The 26,559-nt window shown below is 42.6% G+C and overlaps 1 long non-coding RNA gene across 1 annotated transcript in view; it reads left to right on the top strand.

The window, feature by feature from the left end:
• LOC138762682 (uncharacterized) overlaps positions 1-26,289 on the top strand; it is a 55,367-nt gene extending 29,078 nt beyond the window's left edge. Inside the window, exon 3 of the long non-coding RNA XR_011357051.1 lies at positions 24,614-26,289. This is a non-coding gene — a long non-coding RNA (uncharacterized lncRNA). The remainder of the gene's footprint in view (positions 1-24,613) is intronic.
• The last annotated feature ends 270 nt before the right edge of the window (positions 26,290-26,559 follow it).

The following is a 26,559-nucleotide window of genomic DNA, read 5'->3' as shown; positions in this document are numbered from 1 at the left end:
ATCTTTCTACAGAGTTTTAATAGTGTATTCAGCGATGTGCCAAATTTTCTCTAATTCACTCTCCCTAATTATCTGCATCACACTCTGTGGAGCAAGGCTTAACACATAACACTTCCAAACAAACAAAACAGCTAAAAATAGAATGTTGATCAACAGAGGAAAATAATGCTGCATAAACCACAAATCACCATAATCCATATACATAAAGTGCATCATAAATCTTTAGCCCCTACTATGTTTTCGCAATCTGAAATATTACAGATAAGTCAGTGCCTCAGGTTATGAGAAATAACATGATAAAGACATTTCCCTCATAAAAGGAATTTCATTAGTTTACCTTGCAGAATGGAAAAATTAAGTCTAATAATTTTCCGTTGCAAGATCAGAATGAATGACGTTGAGCTCAAAGCTGTAGAACATAAATTTGCAACTGATATCTAGTTGCTCTCCTTCATTAAAAAGAGCATGCTTTTAAGCTGAAACTCCTTCTCAAGATTTGATGAAGGGTTCTGACTCAAAATATCTTTTTTCTTTAACCCACTGAGTTTCTCCAGCAGATTGTGTTTGGGTTCAGCAGCTATCTTATTCTTTGTGGGGATATTTACTTTCAACTGATTGTTTACTACTTCCTCATTCATCATCTCCTTTTGGCTTAATTTCCAGCCCTTATTATTTTTCGTATACATGGATGGCCTGTAGCTATCCCAGGGTATCCCAAGATTTAAATTCCTTGGGAAGAAGGTGCCTTCAAAACAGCTGCAGTTCTGTCGCTGATGACTGTGGTGATATACCACTAGTCTACTGCAGGGGCCGACCTGTGGACCAGCAGGAAGATCACCGGAGGACAGACCACACCTGACCGGCTGTCAATCAGCCAAACTGAATGGACTAAGCCCCACCTGGTCGACTGCCAATCATCTGCTGGGATATAAGCCACATCCTTCCCCTTGAGGTCAGTCACACGGAACTGCAGCAGAGACTTTAATTAGAATACAGCAGAGACTTTAATTAGAATAAAGCCTATTGCTCAGTCTTCCGAATCTTGTGTCTGCTTGCTGTCTCTACAGTACATTGCAATGATATCCCCAGAATGCCAACATGGGGAAATCTAAGAATATGACCAGGTGCTTATGGGCCCTCGTGACACAGAAGTGTAGCATTTGAAACCAGCTTGACATTAAGAGTAAGGTTAACAATGAAAGAGAAGATGATTTTCATTACAATCCATTTATAATGATGTTCTTATAAAATTACAGTCAAATGAAATAAAACTTGGTCTTAATTTTGCAGTGATACTAATGGCAAAACTGTCAGAATTGGTACTTGTGAAACCAATAACACTTCTGAGGTTATACCTCTGGGGTTGCACCTTACCCCATCTCTTAAATAATTTTCCCCTTATTTTCAAACAATGATTTAAAGTTCTAGATTCTCCCACATGAGGAAACATTCTCTCCACATCCCTCCTAACAAGAGCTTCTCAATTATCTTATATGTTTCAATTGATTTGCCTCTCATTCCTCTAAATTCTAAGGATGCGAACCCAGCCTGCCCAACCTTTTGCATAAGGGAACCCATTCAAGTATTCTGTTGATTCCCTAGTTCCAAGGGATATTCAGGTCCTCCGTGTTGCAATATTTTTAAGACAACTTATATGGATTACAAGTTCTTCAAACATGAGAATTTAAAAGTTCTAATTATTGAGGGGTATGGAGGTCAATGGGATTTGGTATATAGTATAATAGCTCTGCAGCAACTAGATGGCTGTAGTGTTCTTTAGTTCTCTGGTTCTATCAGCAGTTTTGTGTGGGGAAAGTAGCTCAAATGATAAAGCACTCACTTAGCATGCGAGAGATAGTTGGATTGATGCCTGCATTCTCCATTTTATCGAGTTGGCGTTGTTGGCACAGCAGTTAGCGCAACGCCTTTACACCGCCACCGATCGGGACTAGGGTTCAAATTCGACATTGTCTGTAAGGAGTTTATACATTCTCTCTATGTCTGCTTGGGTTTTCCCCAGGGGCCCTGGTTTCCTACCACCATTCAAAATGTACCAGGGGTGTAGATTAATTCGGTGTAAATTGGACACATGGGCCGAAATGGTCTTTTACCATGCTGTCTTCTTTGGCTTGGCTTCGCGGACAAAGATTTATTGAGGGGCAAATGTCCACGTCAGCTACAGGCTTGTTTGTGGCTGACAAGTCCGATGCGGGACAGGCACACGCGGTTGCAGTGGTTGCAGGGGAAAATTGGTGGGTTGGGGTTGGGTGTTGGGTTTTTCCTCCTTTGTCTTTTGTCAGTGAGGTGGGCTCTGCGGTCTTCTTCCAAGGTGGTTGCTGCCCGCCGAACTGTGAGGCGCCAAGATGCACGTTTTGAGGCGATATCAGCCCACTGGCGGTGGTCAATGTGGCAAGCACCAAGAGCTTTCTTTAGGCAGTCCTTGTACCTCTTCTTTGGTGCACCTCTGTCACGGTGGCCAGTGGAGAGCTCGCCATATAACACGTTCTTGGGAAGGCGGTGGTCCTCCATTCTGGAGACGTTACCTACCCAGCGCAGTTGGATCTTCAGCAGCGTGGATTCGATGCTGTCGGCCTCTGCCATCTCGAGTACTTCGATGTTGGTGATGAAGTCGCTCCAATGAATGTTGAGGATGGAGCGGAGACAACGCTGGTGGAAGCGTTCTAGGAGCTGTAGGTGATGCCGGTAGAGGACCCATGATTCAGAGCCGAACAGGAGTGTGGGTATGACAACGGCTCTGTATACGCTAATCTTTGTGAGGTTTTTCAGTTGGTTGTTTTTCCAGACTCTTTTCTGTAGTCTTCCAAAGGCGCTATTTACCTTGGATGATTCTCCTCCTGCTTTTACATTTCCCTTTCCCTCCTTCTTCCTTCAGTATCTTACCTTTTCACTATTAAAATATCAATTTTTTACACTGACTGTAACTGAATATATCCTTTTATATTTATCATCTCTTTTACTGTCTGAGTATAATGTGCTAATTTAACGTACACAAAACTCAAAACGGTCAACCAGTTTACCTATCTCGGCTGCACCATTTCATCAGATGCAAGGATCGACAATGAGATAGACAACAGACTCGCCAAGGCAAATAGCGCCTTTGGAAGACTACACAAAAGAGTCTGGAAAAACAACCAACTGAAAAACCTCACAAAGATAAGCGTATACAGAGCCGTTGTCATACCCACACTCCTGTTCGGCTCCGAATCATGGGTCCTCTACCGGCACCACCTACGGCTCCTAGAACGCTTCCACCAGCGTTGTCTCCGCTCCATCCTCAACATCCATTGGAGCGCTTACAACCCTAACGTCGAAGTACTCGAGATGGCAGAGGTCGACAGCATCGAGACCATGCTGCTGAAGATCCAGCTGCGCTGGATGGGTCACGTCTCCAGAATGGAGGACCATCGCCTTCCCAAGATCCTGTTATATGGCGAGCTCTCCACTGGCCACCGTGACAGAGGTGCACCAAAGAAAAGGTACAAGGACTGCCTAAAGAAATCTCTTGGTGCCTGCCACATTGACCACCGCCAGTGGGCTGATAACGCCTCAAACCGTGCATCTTGGCGCCTCACAGTTTGGCGGGCAGCAACCTCCTTTGAAGAAGACCGCAGAGCCCACCTCACTGACAAAAGGCAAAGGAGGAAAAACCCAACACCCAACCCCAACCAACCAATTTTCCCTTGCAACCGCTGCAATCGTGTCTGCCTGTCCCGCATCGGACTTGTCAGCCACAAACGAGCCTGCAGCTGACGTGGACTTTTTACCCCCTCCATAAATCTTCGTCCGCGAAGCCAAGCCAAAGAAAAAATTGTGGTTGGTGTATCTTACATAGCTGTGTAGCTGTGCAATAAGAACTTCAGGTGCATCTGAACATTGTATTTATTTATAAGACAATAAACTCTCAGTATTCTTTTTTTTGCTCTTGTTTTTATGCTTCCCCTCTCTGATTCACTTCTGCCTCTGTCCTCTCCCCTTCAGTCTCATCACCCTTTCCTTTCCAACCTGGTTATCCTCATTGCTTGCTCCTTAATGTGGCAGAGAACAGAATCGTGAAAATTTGGAGGCTGCATTTGGAGTGCAGGACCTTTGGCAGCGTTATTTCTGCTGGTTCATTATCCTACTTTCTACGGTCCTATTCCAACTTTTACCTGATTCTTTCACCTTCTGATAAACACTCAGCTTTTCTACCAGTAAAGCACAATTTCACAGGCTTATATAGTCGATAATTACTAAAAAGATCAATTCCAGCCTTCAATAAATACTTTCAAAATCCCCCAGTGTGGTGATATGACCATTAGCCTACTGCAGGGGGCGATCTCTGTACCTGCAGGAAAACCACATAAGGAGTTGACTCCACCTGGCCGGCTGCCAATCAGCCGACCCGAATATAAACCTGAGCCGGCCCCTCCTGAGCCAGTCACACGTGGAGCCACCAAGACTTGCACTGGTGTTCAGGCTTTTACTGGATTAAAGCCTGTTGTTCATTGCGCTTGCATGCTGCTACCTCAGTGAACCAGACCCAGCAACTAATTTTTAATGATTTTAAACTATTCCCTTTGGAAGTTATACACGTGTGTGGGAGTGTCAACATTAGAGAAACATAAGTTGCTTGAATGGAATTATTTTAGATACTTTAGAAATGCAGCGCAGTAACAAGCCCTTCTGACCCATGAGCCCATCCTGCCCAATTGCACTCCTGTAACCAATTGACCTACTCACCGTGTCTGTGCTTGGAAAGTGGGAGGAATAGGTTTAAAGTGAAAAGCAGAAGGTTTGGGGATGGGGCTCTGAGGGGGAATACTTTCACTCAAAGGATAATGGACCCTGGGGCCCATTGCCTGAAGGTGTAGTATAGGCAGGGGCTCTCATTTCAATTAAGAATAATTTAATTGACTGTAATTTCAGTTGTACGAGAGTGGGGGTGGGAAGGGGTTAAATACATCAATGTTTAAAAAAGGATTATATGATTTTTTTGAATTTTACGAGTCTATGGAAAGAATAATCTGAACAAGTACTTGAATTGCAAGCAGTACAAGTCTACAGACCTTATGTGAGTAGATACGGTTAGTACACGAACAGTATGGTCGGTATGAAGGTGATGGGCAGCAGAGCATGTTTCTGCATTGTAGAACTCCAAAGCCTGATGACTAACTTCCTGATTTCAATGCTAACTGACTATTCATTTAAACACATGTGCCACTCATTCTGCAACTCTATTTTAACTGAAGGTAATTTCATTGTTTTACATTTATTTATAATTGATCACACCATCCCTTTCCATTTTATTTTTCAGATTTTGCCTTTAAATTAAGCTGCTATGTTATTGCCCTACATTCTCTCAGTTAAGATATATCTCCTTTGTTATTTGGTGACCTGGCCTGTACCAAGATCTTAAGGTGTTACCCAAAGCCTGCACTGCACACTTGAGTATTATTTTCAGTGATCTGCATTGATTGTTTTAATGTTGAGGTCCCATACATGGTGAATTGTTCCAAAATTGTCAGATAAGTTTTGCAATCTTGGCTTCACAGCTCCTTTGACTCTGGTACTCTGTGTATGAAGTTTGGAAATTATCCCTGTGATGGCATCGATTTCTTCCAGGTGCTCTTGTTCTTCACTAAAACATTAAGCTTGGTACATTGATTCATGACTGTAAATTGCCCCTAGCATGTACCTGATTGCTGGGGAAGATGGGAGGAATGGCTATGATTGGTGTTAATGCATTATCAATGGTCAACATAGACTGAGGATCTATGAACTCTCCACATTTCTGCAGTAGGTGAGTGCTGACATAGCTAGAAAGAGAAAGAGAGAGAGAGAGAGAGAGAGAGAGAGAGAGAGGAGGCCACCTTTTGTTTACAAACTTTTCCCAGATGACATACCACTATCCACAGCAACATCTGCCACATGATAGTGGAAAAGACAGATCCCAGGCTATTTTCTTTCCACACCCTGCCCACTGACTACTATCATTCTCTTGCAGGCAGGAGAAGTGTAGCTAATGGAGGCCCAACCAAAAGCAGCAAGTTGCTTGAACAGGCCATAAGCTTCACAAGGGATTTATTGTTAAAACTTTTCACATAATTTTCACCAATATCATCATAATTAAGGAGATTTCATGATCATGTTGTACTTACATGGCTTGAGAAAGACCCTATTGGACATTGAATTAAATAGCAGTTATAATAACAATAATAATATCATTTATCACTTGTGAATTTCTTTGTAGCAGCCATTCTTAACAGGGGCCCCAGTGCCCAATTAAGGTTTTGTGGGGCCTGTAACAAATATTTTAAAGGGGGCCCTACATTGTGCCGGCTAATTCATGCGCATTCCTAAATAGAGCCAGCTGGTGCATGCGCGATGAGGGAGGGAAGAACTTGCACTGAAATTACACTTACCCCTGAAATTACATTTACACTGAAATTGTGCCCTCCCCTCCCCTCCTCTCCCCTCCTCTCCTTTCCCCCTCCCCTCCCCTCCTCTCCCTTCCCCCTCCACTCCCCTCCTCTCCCTTCCCCCTCCCCTCCCCTCCTCTCCCTTCCCCCTCCCCTCCCCTCCTCTCCCTTCCCCCTCCCCTCCCCTCCTCTCCCTTCCCCCTCCCCTCCCCTCCCCTCCTCTCCCTTCCCCCTCCCCTCCCCTCCTCTCCCTTCCCCCTCCCCTCCCCTCCTCTCCCTTCCCCCTCCCCTCCCCGTTAAAACTGTAATAGAGAGGCACCATCCACCTCCTGGTGGCGCTGCTGTGCTCTTGTTCAGAGGACACACTGCCTGCCAATCAAGGTCAAAGACTCACCCCAAGCCATCAAGGTGACCCTTGCGATTGGCCCACCTAAATCACCAGGTGCTGCAGTCCAAGCAGCCTGCCCAGACTCAGCCCTGACCTTCACCCAATTGGTCCAGGTGAATCACCTCAGCTGACCCCTGCTGAGCCCCTGCACTTGACTTCGAGCCATTGGCCACAGCAGCCAATGGGGCCAAGACTGCTCTGAGTGATTGGCCCCCCAGTACTGCCTGCAGAACTATAAAGGACCATCTCCCCCTTTGCTCTGCCTCTTTGGATGCCTTGTGGCATGCAAGTAGCACTTTTCACACTGGGTTGGGGTGAATCTCGAGGTCAGGTAGCAAGAGCTGTGCCCATACTGGTCAAAGGGTGGGGGCACATAGTATCACCTTGATCTTGACTGTTGAATGTATGTGTTCGTGTAATTTCCCCCACCGTTTCTGTCAGTTCCTCCCTTGTTATCCGAAGTGTATGTTAACCCCTTGCGTATTGTGTGCTTTGCGGAAACTGCCAAAATGTTGGCCTGGAAGTCAGCCTGAAGAAAACTGAGGTCCTCCATCAGCCAGCTCCCCACCATGACTACCAGCCCCCCCACATCTCCCTCGGGCACACAAAACTCAAAACGGTCAACCAGTTTACCTATCTCGGCTGCACCATTTCATCAGATGCAAGGATCGACAATGAGATAGACAACAGACTCGCCAAGGCAAATAGCGCCTTTGGAAGACTACACAAAAGAGTCTGGAAAAACAACCAACTGAAAAACCTCACAAAGATAAGCGTATACAGAGCCGTTGTCATACCCACACTCCTGTTCGGCTCCGAATCATGGGTCCTCTACCGGCATCACCTACGGCTCCTAGAACGCTTCCACCAGCGTTGTCTCCGCTCCATCCTCAACATCCATTGGAGCGCTTTCATCCCTAACGTCGAAGTACTCGAGATGGCAGAGGTCGACAGCATCGAGTCCACGCTGCTGAAGATCCAGCTGCGCTGGGTGGGTCACGTCTCCAGAATGGAGGACCATCGCCTTCCCAAGATCGTGTTATATGGCAAGCTCTCCACTGGCCACCGTGACAGAGGTGCACCAAAGAAGAGGTACAAGGACTGCCTAAAGAAATCTCTTGGTGCCTGCCACATTGACCACCGCCAGTGCGCTGATATCGCCTCAAACCATGCATCTTGGCGCCTCACAGTTTGGCGGGCAGCAACCTCCTTTGAAGAAGACCGCAGAGCCCACCTCACTGACAAAAGGCAAAGGAGGAAAAACCCAACACCCAACCCCAACCAACCAATTTTCCCCTGCAGCCGCTGCAACCGTGTCTGCCTGTCCCGCATCGGACTTGTCAGCCACAAACGAGCCTGCAGCTGACGTGGACTTTTACCCCCTCCATAAATCTTCGTCCGCGAAGCCAAGCCAAAGAAGAAAATTGCGTGTGTATGTGTGTAGAGATTTACCTAACATATTGACCCCGTTGTCCCATTTGCATCCTCGAAATAAACGTATGCTTTATACCTCAACTTTGGTCTGGTTTTTAACCTGTGGGACCCACATGAATCCAAACAACAAAAACTTACTAACACATTTTGTTAAAACAAAACTTATGGCGGCAGCTGGTGGCATGCAGGGTCAATGGCCATCTTCATTACCCATAATCCTCCATGCAGCTGGAACCACTTTGCATATCCCTGGCGCTGACTCTGGCAAAGCAATTCCAGCTGCAAGGGGGATTATGGGTAACCAAGACGGCGATTGTTCCCACATTGAGCTATTGCCACAAGCTGCCAGGATAGTCTCTGTTAATAACCCTGATTAAATTTAAGGTTAGCGATTTTAGCCAATTATCACCTTTAATAGGGGTTATTAACACACTCTCAGAGTGGTTTCTCATCACCGCTGGCGCTGGACAAATTACAGCATACCCATAGACTATGTTAATAACCTGGATTAAAGGTGATAATTGACCAAGATCACAAACCTTAAATTTAATATTAGCAATGTTAGCCACTTATCACCTTTAAATGGGGTTATGAACACATAGTATCAGTGGAATCTGATAGATGCTGCACAAAGATGATAATGAAAATGTTTCTTATATTTCATAGTACATAAATGCAGGGTCCCTTGAAATTACAGGACCCATAGCATTTGCTACTTTTGCTACTATATTAATCTGGCCCTGAGGGGCCCTATGGCCCACTGAGTTCACAGAACATTTAAGTAAAAGTCTTGCTTTCTTGTTTTTATGTTGTCAATAGGAGAGATATATGGAAGAAACAAAAACATGATTGCTTCGCAGGGAAAGGGGCCTGGGGGAGGAGGGGAGGGGGGATCAATAAAAGGTTGAGAATGGTTACTTTAGAGCAATGGCTTGTTTTTGTATATCCTGGGTGTTTTGCATATCTTCATTCAGTCCAGTACATCATAGCCAAAACTTTCCCCACTATTGAGAAAATCTACATGGAACACTGCCATCAGAGAGCAGCAGTAATCATTAACGATTTACACCATGCTTTGTTCTCGCTGCTGCCATCAAGAAAGAGGTATAGGTGCACAAGACCATAAGACATAAGAGCAGAAACAAGCTATACCTCCCTTGAGTCTGCTCACCATTTCATCATGAGCTGATCCATTTTACTTGCATTGACCGGCCTTCTCCACATAACCTTTGATGCCCTTGCTAATCAAGAATATATCAAATCTCTCCCCTTAAATACACCCAATGACCTAGCCTCAACAACCACCTGTAGCAACAAATTTTACAGATTTACCACTTTCTGGCTAAAGAAATTCCTTCACATCTCTGTTCTAAGTGGATACCCATCACTCCTGAAGCTATACTTTCTTGTCCTAGACTTTCCCACCATGGGAAACAACCTTTCTACATCGAATCTGTTCATGACTTTCAACATCGAAATATTTCAATGATATCCCCCCCTCATTTTCCTAAATTCCAAAGAACACAGGCCAAGAGCTGACAAATGCTCCTCATATGATAACATTTTCATTCGCAGAATCATTCTTGTGAACCTTTCTGAACCCTCTCCAACATCAACACATCCTTTATTAAATGAGGAGATAAAGCTGCTCACAATACTCCAAGTGAGGTCTCATCAGTGCCTCATAAAGCCTCGAAATCACAGCTTTGCTCTTGTATTCAATTCCTCTTGAAATGAATGCCAGAATTGCATTTGCCTTCTTCGTCACCAACACAAAAGTGATCCTCCACAAGGATGCCCAAATCCCTTTGAATCTAGGTATTTTAAATTTTCTCCCTGTGATAGTACAGATTCTATCACCAATGTGTATATGTACATATGTACAGATGGTAGTGTAGGATGACTGTGATTGGCTGAGAGTGTAGCCACACCTACTGGCAGGTCTTAAAGGATTGCTCCTAGCCAGACCAGGTCATTCTGGACTGGTCGACCTACTTGTGATATGCTCCAGTCTTTTAGTTAATAAAAGCCTTGGTTTGGATCAACAAGTCTTTGGTTCTTTCGAAGTGCACTACACTCCCCATTTAGAAAATCATATGCGTGTTTATTTTTTTCTACCAAAGTGCATGACTGTGCATTTTCCAACATTGTCTTCCATTGGCCACTTCTCTGCTCATTTTCCTGATCTGTCTATGCCCTTCTGCAGCTTCCCTGTTGCCTCAACACCTCCTGTACCTCATCCTTCCTTTGTATCATCTGCAAATGGCCTCAAAGCCATTCATTGCAATAATACAAATCATTAATATTAGGATAAAAGAAGCGGCCCCAATATCAACTGTTAAATTCCACTAGCAACTGTCAGCCAACCAGAGTATGATGCCTGTATTCCAGTTCTCTGCCTCCTGCAAATCAGCCAATGCTCTCCCCATGCTAATATCTTGATCATTTAAACTAGGTAAATTTATTTGAGATAAAAATCTATTTATCTTATTCTCATCTTGAACTGATTCTGATTGATATAATTCCATATCAAAATCCTTAAAAAAAAAATCATTTATCTCCTGAGGCTTTTCTTTTTCTTTTCAACCTCATTTATTGTTCTCGATGTCTGTCCTGCTTTTTCTCCTAATTCATAATATCTCTGTTTAGTTCTTAGAAGTAGTTTTTTTTTTCTGATCTGACTGTTTGAATAGCATTATATCAATTTCTTATTAAAAATTTCCTCTTTTCTTCCGTAGCTTTCTTCTGTATTCCTTTTCCAAATTATCTATTTCTTGTTTCAACTGGTTACTCTCTTTCATATAGTCTTACTTTAATTTTAGCACAATAACTTATTATTTGTCCTCTTAAATATGCTCCAAGTGCATCCCATATAATAAATGCATTTTCCATACACAGAATTTATTTTCAAGAACAATTGGATTTGTTCTCTTACAAAATCCACTACAGTTGATTTCCCTGTGGGCTCATCAAAATGCTGCTCTTAACAGCTTTCTGCAAATATTCTCTTTCCTGGGATCTTGTCCCAACTGATTTTTCCAATCAAAATGCATATTAAAATCCTCCATGACTACTATAATATTGTCCTTCTGAAGCGCCTTTCCTATCTGCTGTTGCAATTTGTTGTCTACATCCCGACTACTGTTTGGAGTTTTGTACATAATAACCCACTTTGTCTTTTATCCTTTGCCATTTCTTCTCAACCCATGATGATGCTCTGTCACCTCTTTCTAATGATTTACTGTTGTTCATTACCAACAGAGCCACTCCACCCTCTCTGCTTACCAGCTTATCCTTATGATACACTGTGTATCCTTGTACCCAATGACACCCATCTTCAGCACGATTCCGTAATGGCCCCATCATACCTGCCAATCTGTAGCTGTTCTACAAGGTCATCCACTTTATTTCTTATGCAACCTGCACTTAAACACAAACTTGTTAGTCCTATATTTGTTACATTTTTTGACTTTGTTCCCCAGTTGCATTGCAACTCATCCCAATGGCTACAATTTTGCCCTATCGGCTTATCTTTCCACACAAACTCCCTACCACCAGTTCCTACTTGTGAGCCCACTGCCTCTTCTTCTGCCTCTTCACTTTGGTACCCATCCCCCTGAAAATCTAATTTAAACCCCCTCCAACAACATTAGAACATCTTCCTGCCAGGAGGTTGATTCCCCTTGAGTTCTGGTGCAATCCGCCCCACATACAGCTCACCTTTTCCCCAGAAAGGTTTCAAATGATCCAAGAACTTGAAATGCTGCCCCCTTCATTCATCTCTTCAGCCACTAATTTTTCTGCCCTATATTCCTGTTTTGACATTCCTTAGTTTGTGGCACCGGGAGTAATCCAGAGATTACCACCTTGGAGATCCTGCTCTTCAGCCTCTTCTAACTCCCTGAACTTACTTTGCAGGACCTCTACCCTACAAAGCTTGTACCACCAGGTTCACAAACAGTTGCTACTCCTCTACCGAAGCAACACTCAATCAGGGACTCATTAAAGGATTCTCACTTTGCACATTATTTATTACTGAATATTTACTTTTTCTGTTTGCACAGTCAGTTTGTTTACATTTCTTTCTTCTGTCTACATATCTTTTCTGGAGTACAGTTTTTTTGCACTCCTGATAAGTAGAAATTCTGCCTGACTCGATGAAAAAGAATCTCAGGGTTATATGTGATGTCATGTATGTACTCTGACCATAAATCTGAACTTTGAACAGAAGTTTAGAAAGATGGCACAACAATGACATTAAACCAACGGCAGAAAGAGTTGCACATGGTGCCCTTTTTAGTGGGCTCTTGTGCAGAGCCCCTTCCTCACCACACAAACCACAAGGGAAGTAAATACAGTAATTTCCCCAACAACAAAAAAAAACCAATGTGACTGAACCTCTCATTTATGGGCCACATTTGTAACTCAATTTTTTGCCATTTAATTAAAAAAAATCAATGTAAACTGAACACTAGCATTTAAGTCGAAACATAACTAATCCCACAAACCACTTACCAGTAATTCAATTTACATGAAATCGATTTAATCACTTCTTTTTATCAGAACAGCAGTCATGTGATTTATTTTGTTTTGTACTGAACAGAATGGGTTTTTTTGATTTTGATCTTAATAGCAACTTGATCATAAATTAAGTTGAAAGCATGATGAAAACAAACAATATTAAAATATTGATTTGAATGTGCCTGTCCATATTTTTTCATATTTTGATGAAGGGCTCAAGTCTGAAACGCTGCTTATGTACCTTTAGCTTTGTTACCTAAAGTAACTGTCTGACCTGCGGAGTTTCTCCAATTTTTATTCCAACCACAGTGTCTGCACATCTTCCTGCTTTGCTTCCAAGTAAAATACCACTGCTGACGAAGGTGATATAAAGTCTGTATGGACATTTTCAGTTACATCACACTATCTTTGGCAAGAGATATGGCAATGTCATTTGGTGCAGCATTACAAAAAGATTCAATTCCCTCAGCAACGTAGTCTTTTTGCAATTGCCTATTGAACAAATTTCTCCATTAACTTCCACTAACAATCTTGCCATTTTCCCACTTCCTTGTTCTTCAAGATGCTCTGCACAACTTATTTGAATCGGTTCAGTTTCATCTCTTTGGACTAACAAACTCCCTCAGCCTGTTTCACTATGTTAAAAGTCCAATACAAATTCTAATATTGAGCTGCTTTGGTTCTTTGATCATTTCACCTGAATTGCACATGGTACAGGGAGATCTAGACTAGAGCTTTGACAATTTATCACATTTTACCTCAGGAGCCACGATTTACAGTTATCTTCCTTACCTTAGCTTAGCTGGATAGCTCTTTATTGTCTATTTCTATTGAATAGAAAAATAAATGTCAGTTGGAAGAAACAGAAAACCATGGAAACTCTTAGTGGGGCAGGGAGCATCTGTGGCAAGAGAAACTGCAGTAGCTTTTCAGATCTGAGAAGAAAAGAATAAAAGGAAACTCCTTTTATCTTTCCACAGATACTACCTGATCTACTATGTTCTGTTTTATTTCAGATTTGTAGCATCTGCAGTTTATTTGATCTCATTTTGAGAAATGGGTTCCAGGGTACGGCACTAACTGAAGTTGTTACTAAAGTAAAACCCCTGGTCTACGGAATTCATGCAAACAGCAGACTCAAGCAACTGGCAAAAAAAGTTGAGGAACATAAATTTAAAATTTAAAATTAATAAGAATAAAATAATAGATTAAAAAAAAACACTCTCAAGTTTGAAAATGTAAAATTAAATGGTCCGATACCGTTAGCATAGCGGTTAGTGCAACGCTGTTACAGTGCCAACAATCGGGAGCATGGTTCGAATCCTGTGCTGACTGTAACTAGTTGGTAAATTCTCCACGTGTCTGCACGGGTTTTCCCTGGGGGCTCCAGTTTCCTCCCCCCCTTCAAAACATACCAGGAGTTGTACGCTAATTGGGTGCAATTGGGCTGAAAGGGCTTGTTACCGTGCTGTATATCTAAATTTATAATTTTATAAAATTATAATATAAATGTTCTCTGAAGTAGCACATGAACTTTTGATGAAGATGGGAGCAAATATTCAGTGGGGGTGCCTTGGTCGTGTTTTGCTTGTAGCAGCTGTTTGGATAAAGTTTGAATAAAGTAGTGTTTGAATAAATGTCAATGACCAGAATGAAGAGTTGTTGATGTCACTTGCTGTTGGGTGACTCTCTGAAATTGTCTCCTTATCGCTGCTTAGTAAGAGTCTGATATGCCATAAGCAAGGATTAGTCTTGTATCATACTATAGGCTTTTATTAACAGAAGAAGCCACCTCTACTGACCACTCCCCAAAATCTGTGAGAAATGCGGCAATAAAAACATCGTAAGAAAGCCGTTGGGGTGGCCTTGAGACTCTTAAAACAACTGGAGAGGACTCCTGTAAGCTAACAGGAGAAGCTGCTTTTTCAGCAGATAAGAAATGATTGGTAGCAGTTGTTATTTGGGGCAAGTCTCTGTGTGTTGCAAACTGAATATCAGGGACAATGACATGTTGTTCTGAGGAGGGCAAAGGAAGATTAGTGGTAGTGGGAAAAGGTTAGAACCTGCAGACAGAACCCCTGGTGAAGCAAGATCCCTACAGGAAACAGTGTCCTGTCTCCCATCAGAAAAAGCAATTTGAGCATATTGTGGGTTAGCATGAAGCAGTTGTACACACTTGACTAATGGATCCTCCTTGCTCTGTCTTACATGCTTTCTCAGTAAGACTTCTCCAGGTCTGGAAAGCCAGGCCAGCAAGGTCGATCCAATCTTTGACTTTCTGGGAAAAGAAAACAAACGGTGATGAGGCATTTCATTAGTTGACGTGCAAAGTAAGGTACAGATAGAGTTCAAAGCTTCAGGCAACACTTCTTGCCAGCGGCTAGTGGGGAGGCCCTTAGATTTGAGTGCCAAGGTAACAGCTTTCCAGATTGTGCCATTGCTGCGTTCAACTTGCCTATTCTCTCGAGGGTTGTAACTGGTAGTGTGACTTGTGGCGATGCTTCTGTCAAGAAGATATTGCTGAAGCTCGAGCTCATAAAGGCTGAACCTCTGTCTCTATGAATGAAATTTGGATAACCAAGAATATTAAAAATGGAATCAAGACATTTAATTACAGAACCAGCAGAAACATCCGTACAAGGGAGAGCGAAAGGGAAATGAGAGAATTCATCAATAACACGAAGAAAGTAAACGTTTCTAAAGGCAGTTGCCCTTTAAAATCTGCACTGAGGCATTCAAAGGGTCTAGAAGCTTTGATCAATGAGGAAGGTGAGGGTTTGAAATAACACGGTTTGCATTCAGCACAGACAGATCATTGTCCAGTTAGGGTTCTCACATCCTCTAATGTATACGTCAAATTGAGAGATTTCACATAGCGATAAAATCTTGTGACCTCTGGGTGGCACAGTTCTTCATGAAGAAATTTTAATCGGTCTAGCTGCAGGCTCGCACAAGATGCGCGACAGAGAGCATCAGGAGGATCATGGAATTTTCCTGGACAATAGAGGATGTCATAGTCATAGGTAGAAAGTTCGATGCGCCATCGCATAATCTTATCATTTTTAATCTTGCTCTTCAATTTAGTGTTGAACATGAAGGCAACAGATTTCTGATCAGTTAACAAGGAAAACTTCCTGTCAGCTAAGAAGGGTCTCCAGTAGTAGATAACTTCTATAATAGCTTGTGCTTCCTTGTCGTGCTTCCTTTTCAGTGGAAGAGTGTTTTAATTCTGGCCCGCATAAGTTGCAAGAAAAGAAGGGCACAGGTTTGCCAGCTTGATTTAGTGTGGCCACTAGAGCAAAATCAGATGTATCTGATTGCACTTGAAAAGGTAAATCCTCATCAATTGCAGACATGGAGGCCTTGGCTATATCCTGTTTAATGTTTTCAAAGGCTTGGAGGGCCTCATTACTCAAAGGAAAATTGACGGTTTTAAAAAGAAGTCATGCTTTGTCAGCGAAGTTTGGCACCCACTGAGCAAAATAGGAGAAAAACCCTAAACAACAATTGAAGGCCTTTTGCGTTGTTGGAGGGGACAGCTCTATGAATGGTCGCATTCTCTCTGGAGCCGGACTGATTTCTCCTTTACTTACTACGTAGCCTAATATTGGCAAGTTCCTTGTGACACATGACACATTTGTCATTATTCAGGGTTTAACACAAGGTTTTGGCTACTTGGAGGAACCGTTGTAAATTCCGATCATGATTATTCATGTCTTTGCCATAGATTGTAACATTGTCCAGATAAGAAAAAGTAACCTGCAACTTATAGGTATCCTTGAAAAACAGATACCCCATTAGTGACGCCAAAAGGAATTCTCTTAAACTGGAAGAGTTTGCCGTCTGCCTCAAAAGCAGTAAACTGCCTTTAATCCTTATGGATGGGAACTTGGTGGTAAGCTGATTTCAGATCAATAATAGATTATATGTCATATTGGGCAATTTGAGTAACCATGTCTGAAATGTGAGGCAGAGGGTAAGGGTCTAGTTGAGTGTACCTGCTTATAGTTTGGCTGTAATCCATGACCATTCTAGGTTTCACGCCATTTCTGACCACTACTACTTGAGCACGCCAAGGACCTGTGCTGGGCTCGATGACATTTTCCTTTAACAAGTTCTTGACCTCATCTTTAATAAAGAGTCTGTCTTCTTTACTGTAGCGCCTACTTTTTGTAGCTATAGGGTTAAATCCAAGGTCAAATTAGTGAAGAGACGAAGGGGTTTGATTTTTAGTGTGGGCAAACTGCAAAACATCTTTGGCAAGACGGTGATGGATGGTAATATGATACTTTTCATTTGGCATTGGAAGTTTAGACCCAGAAGCATTGGAGCGCAGGGAGTACAGAAATATTGAATTCAGTATATTCATTGTCATGTATTTTTAAATTAATTTTGCAATAAATTGTTGTATCTTGTTCTAGTCCCGAGCAAGCCATCGTGATCATGCGCTTAGTCAGGTATAGCGCAACATTTAGTGCTCTAGCGGTCAAAGGGTGAATGTAACTGTTTGTACTGCCCGAATCATATAAACAGTTAATAGGCTGCCCATTTACCTCCACTTTCATCTTGGATGGCTGCAGATCGTAGGATTTATTTTGATTTACCTTCATGGAACCCAGGATTGGATATCCTTGTAGCTGCGGCGTGTAGGGCTTCGCCTCGCTGCTGGATGATTCAGAAGTCGAAGAAGTTGAAGTCGGGCTAGATGAATCATTGATTCTCCAGCTCAGCATCGTGGCGTTGTGACGACAACCTTGCTTAGTATCAGCGCTTGAGCGCTTCTTCTACTTCTGCTCACCACAAGTGCCAGATGTCGACTCTCTAGCTTGGCAAGCTATGACCCAATGGCCCTTCTTCCCGCAGTTGGTGCAGGTATCTTGCTGTGCAGGGCACCGGTTGCAGGCATGTAGTGCCAAGCTGCAGAAGTATCACTTCGGGGACCAGCTTTTGCACCGCAGTTTTGTAGTGCTCAGTAGCGTATCTTCACTACATGTCAGTCTGAGGGGTGCCACTTCTGCACTTCTCCCTTGCTCGAATGCTTTCGCCCCTTGTAACGCAGTTAGAAACATCTTCGTTTGTTGCAGAGCCGCGTTAAAGGTCAAACCCAGAGTCTCCAGTAGATGCTGTCTAACATATCTTGATTGCAGACCGCTTATGAACACGTCTAACATCAGGAACTCACGGTGGGCTTTAGCCGTAACAGCAGCGCAGGCACAGTCCCTGGATAGCCATCTCAGGGAGAGTACAACGACATCTACACTCTCACCTGCTTGTTGCTTCTGAATGTGAAGCTGATGCCTTGCAAATAGGGTGTTCTGAGGCCTATCATAATAGGCTCTAAGGAGATTCACTGCATTCTGCATTCTGATAGCACAGAATAGGGGACGTCTCCGAGGAGAGCCACGAAATGGTCCATTTTCTCGGTATCTTGCACGACATTGTTCTTTCGCATGTACGCTTCAAAACACTGGAGCCAGTGGTGGAACTTTTCTCCAGCTCCGTGGCATCTTGATCTATCTCGAGACTTCCAGGATTCAGGGAAGTATCCATTATTTTCTTCTGTTAATAAAATTGATATGCCATAAGCAAGGACCTGTCTTGTATCATACTACAGGCTTTTATTAACAGAAGAAGCCACCTCTACTGACCAGTGGGATAAGTTGCACCATCCGTTATACCAGTAGGGTGGAGTCAATCTACAGTCATAACCAAAAGCAATCAGTCAGCATAATACATTACATCACTACAGAGTTGCCCCAGTCAGAAGCTTTATCTGTAAACTTGAGGGAGAGGGAATTAATTATCTATAATTATAATTTGTTTTTATTATAATATAATTAATCTTTCAAGCGTCTCCATGTAGGAGGAGGAGCCTGCAGATTCAACGACAGTTAAATGTTTCAAGGAATATGACTGAAAATAAAGTAAAATGCTTTAAGGTTTATATATTCAGAGACTCTGATAACTTAGTGGTTAGAGTAGTGGTCTTGTTAACCAGGGGTTGCGAGTTTGTTTCTTGCTGGGGCATCATTTCTGTGTGGGGTGCTGGAAAATGTAGCAACTCTCTGTCTTTGTTAGAGTAGACAAGGTTAAAGAATTTCATGTATGTTACCTTCTAATGTGACAATAATGGAACCTTTTTTCTTTATATTCATGCAAGTAAAGTTTGATCAATGTAAGTACAGTACAGTATTTTTGTCTTTTGTGTTTTAAACTGTTTTTCTTAATGCAGGTGTATAAGTTAGGTATTGGAAGAATGAATCCCAAGGATCCAGAAAATAAACTTATCTGGCATCTACCAATCCCCCCCCATAGGTGCCAGATATTAGAGGTTTTACTGTATATTTAATACATCATCATGGCTGGCTTTGCAAATGAAAATTTAGGGAGGATCGTAGACATGGGCATGTCCTTCGAGGATGCACAATGGATTATTTAGGTGGAGTGCAGTGTTTGCAGTACCAACCCCATCCTTTACAACTGGGGTTTATCTGCCACAGCTGAGCATGTTAGGACAGTGACAGCCAGGTCCTCGGATCATAGGGGTCAAGTCAGAGTGTCCTTCTCTTTGATGGATGGCCTGAACCCCATCTGCTCAGGTATGAAATCAGAGTTTTCCTTTTCTTAGGCTGGCTGCCAACCAAAGCTAACAAGCCCAACCTATCCATCCAGTTACACTTGGTCATGCCATAAAGTAGCAATCTCAGTGAAAACAGGGGACACCAACGAGATGTGGCTAAGGTTGCAGTAATGTAGGAAAGGCCCTTTGCAGTGACCTCACTACATCAAGAAAGGAGAGATTACCTATTATACGTGCACTTTCCCTGGGTGAGCGGGAGATCAGTCCCAGAACTCCCATAAACCACCGACCCCCACCCATATACTAAATGACACACTAAATAAGTTACAGTCTTGAGGTGACCATTGACAAATGGTCATTGCTTAGTTGGAACCCCCTATATTATGTTGGCCACCTTGGTCAGTCTTTGAGCAGTTGCAAATGCAAGCACTAAATATTTGCCATATTCGTGCTGAATTAGGGCAGGCAATAAACATAATGAGTACAAAGGTATTTAATGTTCTGTTTTGTAACATTTTGAAACTAGATGTGTCACAGATTGCAGGAAATTAATGCCAGTAAATTGAACAAAATTTGTAACATGGCATGTTAGTTTTTTATCAGAATGCTGCCACAGTGGCAGATCTGGATTTTGCAAGTCATCATTAAGTTGTCTGTAAGCCTGACTGGGAATTTCTAAACTTGGTCAAATTACTAGATCTATGGCGACGTAGCTTGTTCAAATCCACTTCATTGTTCTATTGAGTCAGCAATTGCCACAAACAGGCTTTATATTATTTCATGCCATCGGGGCTGACTCGCACAACAGAAGTGTAGATTTGCAAAACATAACAGTAAGATGATTTGGATTTTAATGCTTAAAATTATGATATGGGTTTAATACTGGAAGGTATTAGCAGGTACAGATCCTGTTATCTACCAGTTTGAAAACATAATGCTTGTAAACATTCAGAACATAAAGAAGAAAAATTTATCTTCAAGCTTTTAAATGTAATTGCAGCATGTGGAAACACTGCCAAGGCCATCACTTATTGCCTATCACTCACTGTCTGCCCTCTTATCTAGATAGTTTACCAGGGTATCTTCTATTTAACAAGAACACTTACAGTGCCCCCCCCCCCCCGCCCCCACCTCTCCAAAGACTGACCTCCTTTTCTATCTTACGGAACCGATGGTAGGTCATGTAAGGGGAAAAGCCACTTTAAGCAGAAAATTTTGGAGTATGCGCCAGTAATGCAAAATGAGCCATCTTTTAAACTGTCTTTGAATGCAAACTATAAATGATAATCACTTTTGGCATTGCAAAAAATTGTTGGAAAAACAAACACCACTATCTGCAACACAAGGTGACTTATGTGGAGTACTTTGGAAACTGACAATCCAATCTCTACAAAGATACTTTGTGAAATAATGTAACATCCATCAATATTATAATGGTTCTAAAACTAATTATGATTTTTACATGGAAATTCTGTGATAATGCTGGAAGGAAGATCTAGCATTTAGCTGGCTTTGGTTTTTTGCACCACTGAAATTAACACATGCCCACAGACAAGGGTGATGCAGTTGTGATCTGGTGCACTGACATCTTCCTTGCAGAGGCCAGTCGACAGTTGTCAGGCACCTTCTCCTATCATCCCCTCCCACAGGATCCCACCACCACACATCAAGCCACTGTCTCCAACCATATCTCCAACCTTATCACCTCTGGTCACCTCCCCTCCACAGCCACTAATCTCATTCTCTCCCACATCTGCAGTGCCCATTTCTACCTACTACCCAAGGTATATAAACCCAACCATCTGGATAGATAGACCCATTGTTCTTGCCTGCTCCTGCCCCACCAAACTAGTTTTATCTTACCTTGACTATCCTTTCTCCCTGGTCCAATCCCTCCCCACCTACTTCAGCGACATCTTACCTGGCCTCCATCTCCTCAATAACTTCAGAGTCCCTGAACTGGACAGCCTCATATCACAGTGGATGTCCAATCTCTTTACATCTCTATCCCCCACACAGAAGGTCTGCAAACAATTTGCTTCTTCCTGGTCCAAAGACCTGACCACTCACTCTCTAGCACCACCGCTCTCTGCCTGGCAGAACATCCTCACTCTAAATAACTTCTCCTTTAACACATCCCACTTTCTCCAAATCAAAAGAGTAGCCACGGGTACCCACATGGGTCCCAGCTACTCCTGCCTGTTTGCAGTCTTTGTACAGCAATCCATGCTGCAAGCCTAGGGCAAGACCCCTCAGCTCTTCCTCCAGTATATAGACGACTACATTGGGGCTTCCTCATGCACCCGTAATGAGCTTGTCAACGTCATCCACTTCACATCCAGCTTCCACCCTGACCTCAAACTCATCTGGACCATCTCCAATAATACTCTCTCCTTCCTGGATCTCTCTGTCTCCATGTCAGGTGACAAATAGGCCACCAACATATATTTCAAACCCTCCAACTCGCACAACTATCTGGATGACACTTCCTCACATCCTGTTCCCTGCAAGGATTCCATCCCCTTCACTAAATTTCTCTGTCCCTGATGCCTCAGTTCCCAAAGTAAGGTATTCCAGCCCAAATCTTCCAAAATGTCTGCCTTCATCCACAGAAGAGGCTTCCCCTCCACCATCATCAACTCAGCCCTCACCCACATCTCCTCTATTTCCCACTCATCTGCCCTGGCCCCCTCTTCCCCCAGGCACAACAAACATAGAATCCCCTCATCCTTACCTACCACCCCACCAACCTCTGTATCCAACACATTATCTGTCAGAATTTCTGGCACTTACTTCAGGATCCCAGCACCAGACACATTTTTCCTTCTCCTCCTCTCTCAGCCTTCCTCAGGGACTGCTCCCTCCATGATTCCCTTATTTACTTATCCTTCCCCACCCATCGCACCTCCAGCACCTTCTCCTGTGTCTGCAGGAGTTGCAACGGGCCCACACCTCCTCCCTCACCATGTTCCGGGGCCGTGAAGCAACACTTCACTTGTACATCCAGAGGACTTATCTACTGCATCTCGTGCACCATTTGTGGCATTCTCAACATCAGAGAGACTGGTCACAAACTGGGAGATCACTTCGCTCAGCAACTCTGCTCCATTCGCAACCACAGCCAATCCTCCATTGGCCAACCATTTCAATTCTGAGTCACAGTCCCGTGCTCACATGCCTATCCATGGTCTTGTGCACTATCCCACCCTTATTGGAAGGAATAACACCATATTTTCTGTCAGATGGCATGAAGATTGACTTTACTGCCTTCCTCTAAACCTGCTCATCTTTTCTTTCCCCTCCCCTTTCTTATCTTTCCAGTCCTCCACCTACCCAGCCATACCCCCTCCCCCTCATTGCTGTTTTCCCCTCTCTGCCTTCTTGACCTATCATCTCGTGCCTTGACCAAGCCCCCCCACCTTCCCCTCCCCCAGTCTTTTGTTTGGACACTTGCTGCCATTTTCTCATACATCGATGAAGGGCTCAAGCCCAAATATTGGTTAAGTATCTTTACCTTTGCTATACAAAGGAGACGGTTTGACCTGCTGAGCTTCTCCAGCATTTTTTGTTTTTGCTTCAACCATGGTGTCTACAGAATTTTGTGATTTTTTTTCTCTTGTATGTTTTTTTACATGGAAACAATTGTTTTTCAAGATTCAAAGTTCCTTTTAATGGCATGTAATCATACAAAAGGGAGGACGTGGCAAGATGGCATAGTGGGAAGACATGTGGTTCCACCTTCACCCAGTTAGACTTCTAAATACCTGAATTTGAAATTAGTAAAAGTGGTTAAAAATAGTTTTTACAAACTTCAGAATATTGGAGGATTGCAATGGCTGCAAACGTGAAAAAATCAAAAGCTCAATTGCAAAAGAAATTTCCTTATAAAAGTGTTGAAGAACTGAGGACTACTTACCAAGTTGAAGCCACGGAGTCATCGACTGGAGTCCCCAAGCCTCAGAGGACTCCTGCTCAGTTAAGTATTACATTGGCGCCGATCGCACAACTGCAAGGTGGTGACGGCTCAGCGATGGACTCGGCTGGCCCTGACTCGTGTCCCCGTGAGTCCGGAGGTGCGGGCGGATCGGCCAAGCGAAAACAGACCCGCGAGCCCACAATACTGACTGGCAGTCCGGGAGTGTGCAGAGTAATGTCAGAAGATGCACCTACGCTGTCGGTGACTTTGCCAAGCATGCGCGGAGTGTCGCGGGTCCGGGAACTACTGGACGAGGTGTGGGCTGTGGGGGACCCTGATCGGTGGTGGTCTGATGAGGTCGGCACACTGTCGAAGGGCGTCCAGTCCCGCAGCCGCACTGGATGTTAGAGGAGGAAGAAAGATCAACATTACAGAAACTTACACAAGAAGAAATGAGGACTGAGACCAGAGAAGGTAGGCCTCAAAGGGAGGTGATGGAACCTGGACTGAATTCTATGTTCACAATTTTGAAAGGGATTGCTCATCAAATGGAAAATATGTCATTACAGATGTGTACTCAAATGACTCAAAGATTAATGGAAGTAAAAACTAAAATGACTACGATATGTGAAGAAATGACTTGTATGAAGCAAGATATTAATGTAGTTAAAAGTGATGTTAGCAGATGTATAAAATCAGTGGACACTGTACAAGAAAACTTTAAAAAGACTGAAGAAGCTTTTTTTGAATGTAAGAACCAAGTGGAGCGTAATAGAGAAAACGTGGAAAAAGTGGACGATTCGTTCATGGATTGGGGGATCCAGAAGAAGGAATTATTGAAGAAGATTGACTCATTAGAAAATCAGGGTCAAAGAAATAACGTAAAAATAGGAGGTATTCCAGAAGATGTAAAAGGTTCTGATCTGGTAAAGTTTTTTAAGAAATGGAACCCTGAGGTACTGAGCAAGGAATTTTTTCCAGATGGTCTGAAGTTAGATCGAACACATAGAACACTAAGAAAGAAACCATTTCCAGGCCAACCACCATGAGCAGTTTTGATTCGCTGTTTGAAATATTAGGATAGAGAAATTATATTATGAATGGTGGTGCAGAAACCATGGCAGGATCAGGCTCTAATGATGGTCCAGAATAATAGGGTGTTCTTTTATGTGGATTTGAGACAAGAAATTATTAGAAGGTGCCGAGAATTTAATTCAGCTAAAGAAGTATTGTGGCGAAAGGGATATAAATTTGCCTTTCGTTATCCGGCCGTGTTGAAATTTTTTATGAGAACTTTCAATCTCAATTCTTTGAAAATGATCACGATGCATTAATTTTTGCTAATTCATTGCCAGATTTACGAGGAAATGGACGGTCACCACTATCATCACCTATGAGGATGGTAAATGGCAATGGAAATGGGAAGAATGGAAAACATGGAAAGAATGGGAAGAAAGTTGAATTGACACAAAGTCTTCTTGATATTGACGATCCGGAACAATCATTGGGATTGGAATCATTGAGTTTATTATTTTTCTTTCAGTACTTTGTGAAAGTCTGACTGGGGGGTGGGGGTGGGTGGATGACACTGAGACCTTCAGTCATCTGCCATTAGTGGGTTTTACCACACCCAAATTTTTAGGGGGCTACTACTTTTTTAGTAGTTTGTTATGGGGACTGTAAGTTTTTTTCCCATTTTTTTTGGAATTTTTACATGGGGGGTTTAGAATATTAAGAGAACTAGAAGGGGAGCATTATTTTATAGTAGTGGAATATATTATTAGATTAAGAAATGTATAATTTTAATTTTGCAACTTTTAATGTTCAGCGTTTGAATAATCCAATTAAGTGTGAAAGAGTTTTGGCTTAGATAAGAAAAATGTAATCATACAAAGAAGGTAATACAGGTAGTCCCAGATTTCCGACCTATGTGAGTTGTGTCCACCTGCACATATGATCAAAATTTTTGTAAAAATACGTGTCTGTTTACGCATAACACATCAGCGCTATAGAGGGCCGTGTGCACAGTCGTCATTCTGTTGGAATTCTAGAAATACAGTAAGCAAGAGGAAAAACTAATCCCTTGCAGATAGATGTGCTGAGACTCAGGAAACTTTGGAGGTAAAAATGAAAGTCACTAACCAACAAAGTTCAAATGTTGACAATCTTTATTAAAACTACTGTGCAGGTACAGGATTTCTATTAAAAGTACTGTTTCTATATTTTACTAGAAGTTCATAAATTGAGTATCTTTATTAAAGGTACTGTACTGTACGTATGTTGAAATTCTTCATTAGATTTGTTGAAAATCTTTTTAAAAATTTGCTTTTAGACCTCGTTAAGCCATGTGCTGTAGGATAAGTCCGACTTAGGCCCAATCTGAATTATGAGCAATCTTTTTTCCCAATTAAGTTGGGGTTTCCCTGTATACACAATGTACATCAACTTTCTCCTGCCATAAAAGCAAGCAAAGAGTCACCATGAGCATTGTCCATCACCCCCAATAATAAGATAAAAAGAACTAAAAGAGAGTCCCCTTCAGAGTCATTGTGTGGCTATGGATTTGCCCCGAGTGATTCCACAAACTGTGCAGCCTTATAGACTCTGTTCAATCCATCAGTAACCCGAGCTCCAGATCCAAACCTCCGAAACCATCACGAAGCTTTGGTAAATCAGACTGCATTAAACACCCATCTCCACCCTCAGATGAGATTAGGGAGTGTCCAAACTGGTCACCTTGCCCCTCAAAATATGGTCATGGACAATCTCTATTTGGGATGTTGTGTATCTAATAAACCAAGTATCAATACTTTTGCTAAAAATGGTTCCTTTGGATATATGGAACACTTCAGTCAAGATGTAGTTCCATTGGAACTGTGTAATCCTTCCATTTTCTTATTGTAACTGCTGAAGCTATATTGTTTTCTTCATGCTTCAGAGTATAAAACCTCAATGTAAAGCTTCCTCTGAGAAGTTCTCCTGGGAAATTGTACCAGTCTGTCTGCTTTGTTGTGATGAATAAAGGCCTATTGTATCTGCAGCTCTTGTATCCATGTGGTTTGTTCAAGGTCCCCTTTTCTGTGTCTCTGCAATCTCCTTGACCAGGACTCTTCCTTGTGTAGCAGACCATTCCTCTCACTTCCCGACCTCCTTTCAAAGAGAGTCATTACTTAGGACTCATACAATCTTCACACATCTTCATTGCAGACAACCAGAGTTAAATTAACTGTCCCAGATATTCCACTTCATTTACAAACTTAGTACTGTCAAGAATTTCAGCTCATGACCTGCTGTCTTCATG

This window comes from Narcine bancroftii, chromosome 5 (assembly GCF_036971445.1).
Source record: "Narcine bancroftii isolate sNarBan1 chromosome 5, sNarBan1.hap1, whole genome shotgun sequence".
NCBI lineage: Eukaryota > Metazoa > Chordata > Chondrichthyes > Torpediniformes > Narcinidae > Narcine > Narcine bancroftii.
The sequence above is the reverse complement of the archived record's forward strand: the minus strand, read 5'-3'. Positions and strand labels throughout refer to the sequence as shown.